The following is a 3,396-nucleotide window of genomic DNA, read 5'->3' on the forward strand; positions in this document are numbered from 1 at the left end:
GGATTCAGTTCTACTGCGTGGTACATAATTCAAGTGACTTCTACTCTAGCTCCGTGCCGACCATTGTATTTAATTCACGGAGATTATGCGGAATCTTAAGAGCATCCGACAAAATATTTAGCTTATTTGTTCCAGCTTGTTACCTTCTTTGTCAAATCCCGCTGAAATCAACTTGGCTGTTTTTCAACGTTTCGGATTCAATAAAGTCAAGTGCCACTCAAGCACTGGTATCGATAGTTGAGTGCACCCTCCACTCAAAAATTGCTGACTTTGTGCCTGTAGTAAGTAGCTTGCTTACTAACCACATGGTTCCGGGTCAGTCCTACTGCGTGGCACCTTGAGCAAGTGTCTTCTACTATAGCCTCGGGCCGACCAGAACAAGCCTTGTGAGTGGATTTAGTAGCCGGATACTGAAGGAAGCCTTTCGTATATATATATGCGTATGCTTTTGTGTCTATGCTTGTCCCCCACCATCGCTTGACAACCGATGTTGGTGTGTTTACGTCCCCCGTAACTTAGCAGTTCGGCAAAAGTAACCGATAGAATAAGTACTAGGCTTACAAAGAATAAGACTGAAACAAATAAAAGAAAGAATTAGTATCGATAAGCAGAGAAGTGGCATAAAGGGGAGAGATCACTAGGGTAACATTCTTCACGGTGAGCTGGCAGAAACGTTAGCATGCTGTGAAAAATACTTAGCGGCATTTCGCCTGTCTTTACGTTCTGAGTTCAAATTCCACCGAGGTCGACTTTGCCTTTCATCCTTTAGGGGTCGATAAATTAAGTACCAGTAAAACACTGAGGTTGATGTGATCGACTAGTCCCTTCTTCCAAAATGTCAGGCTTTGTGTGTTTAGGAGAAAGGATTATTATTATTATTATTATTATTATTATTATTATTATCAAGGCGGCAAGGTGGCAGAGTTGTTAGCATGCTGGGAAAAATGCTTAGCGGCATTTCGTCTGTCTTTACGTTCTGCGTTCCAGTTCCGCCGAGATCAATTAATCCATTCATCAATTCGGAGTCGATGAAATAAGTATTAGTTGGGAACTGGGGTCGATGTAATCGACTTAGCCCCTCCCCGAAACTACTGGCCTTGTGCCAAAATTAGAAACCAATATTTAGATATGTTCCTCTATGTTCTGAGATTCCAGCTTGCCGAGGTCAAATTTGCTTCCCCTCCCCGGCACATCTTTGCTGTATACCCCTAGGACAGTTTCAACAGAGATTACCTATGGTACACCTGTGGACTGTTGATTGAGTAACTACCACACACACACACACACACACACACACACACACACACACACATACACACACGTCTTTCCAAATATGTCCATGTCTCTGTCTAGCTAACTCACTGCATACTCACATATGCTGTAATGAAACTCCTCAGTAAAAAAAAAAAAAAGGAAAAAATTCTGGTGCTAATCGATTATATGAGTCCTCTACAAACGTGTGGATCCAGTTTAAAGCAGCTTTACTTACCAAAAAGGTAATCTTAGTCAACTACTTATACGATTTATATGTACGCAACAACCCGCTAACGTCTAAAATATCTGATAACATATTCATTAAGACGATCTATGAAACTAATCCACCTGCTTGCTTGACTATCGTCTCACCAAGGACTATTTACTTATTTGCCTATGTACATGCTTGCCTTACCTCTGCTCGATAACATTCTTCTCCAATGAATAAATAAACGACGAAGAAACGTGAAGGAGTTTGACGATTTTGAAGAGGAATGGCATTGAAAGAATTATGTTGCAGCTGTAGAATGGAGTGATTTGCTTTAGTCGGTCAACTGACTACAGGGAACGTTCAATACATACATACATACATACATACATACATACATACATACATACATACATGCATGCATACGCGCACACTGATGGCGCGTGGCTTAGTGGTTAGGATAATTGGCTCAGGATCGTGAGTTCGATTCCCGGCGGCGCGTTGTGTCCTTGAGCATGACACTTTATTTCACGTTGCTCCAGTCCACTCAGCTGGCAAATATGAGCAATAACTGTGATTCAAAGGGCCGGCCTCGTCACGTTCTGCGTCGCGCTGATTCCCCCTGAGTACTACGTAAAGGGTACACGTGTCTGTGAAGTGCTCAGCCACTTGCACACACACACACACACACACACACACACACAAGCGCTACTAAGTGTCTTCTATACAGAGAATATCTGGATCACATCTGTGGACTATATATATATATATATATATATATATATATATATATATATTATATATATTGTGAAGGAGAAACAGGCCTCTCTATCCAGCTGGCAAGCTACTTCAGGCTGATGACGAGCAAAGACTCAGAAACATGTCCCTGAATGCTGGCTAGGCTGGGTGGGGGAGCTTGTCTCCCCTTCACAAACTTAAGGACACAGTAATTGTGTCAAGGCCGACAGGAAGCGGTCCAGCTTCCTAGGGCTAAACAGCAGTAGTGTATTCCCTTATTGGGATTGTCACATTAAGTTGACAATATACTACAACTTTGTCGCTCCACTACTGCTTAAATCTCTCTGAGAGATTTAGAAATATTATATTTCTAATATATATATATATATATATATATATATATATATATATATATATATATATATATATATATATATATATATATATATATATATATATATATATATATATATATATATATATATATATATATATGTGTGTGTGTGTGTGTGTGTGTGTGTGTGTGTATTCTCTTTTGCTTGTTTTTGTCATTTGACTGCAGCCATCGTGCAGATCCACCTTAAGTCGAACAGATCGACCCTAGGACTTATTCTTTGTAAACCTAGTACACTTATTCTGCCGCTTTGCCTAACCGCTAAGTTACGGGGACGTAAACACACCAACATCGGTATCAAGTGATGGTGGGAGGACAAACACACACACATATGTGTGTGTATATATACAACGGGTTTCTTTCAATTTCTCTCTACCAAATCCACTCACAAAGCTTTGGTTGGCCCGAGGCTACAGTAGAAGACATTTTCCCAAGATACACACATATATAAAGAATATGAGGGGTTTAGTTCTCTTGTGATCTAGACGAATAGGTACGCTAAGTAAGTGCTATAGTTGGTAGTCTGTTAGTTTCCAAGTTCACAGCTGAGGTTGGATCTAGGGATCCATATTAGGGTTCCGTTATAACAGGTATATATTATATTAGAAGAAAAAGCAAAACCAAGGCAGAACGAGTATCTCAATTCATTTAGAACAATTTAATTAAGGTAAGGTGAATTTGAAGTCTTACATGCCTTTCTGGGATAACCCCGGTAGTAGGTTAACATGTTCACGCACTGGGTATTCGTCATCAGAGTCAAGGTATGAATATTTTAGACAGAAAAATTTACAGTTTACAAGGA

Source organism: Octopus bimaculoides, chromosome 9, assembly GCF_046866305.1.
Source record: "Octopus bimaculoides isolate indiv1 chromosome 9, ASM4686630v1, whole genome shotgun sequence".
Taxonomy (NCBI): domain Eukaryota; kingdom Metazoa; phylum Mollusca; class Cephalopoda; order Octopoda; family Octopodidae; genus Octopus; species Octopus bimaculoides.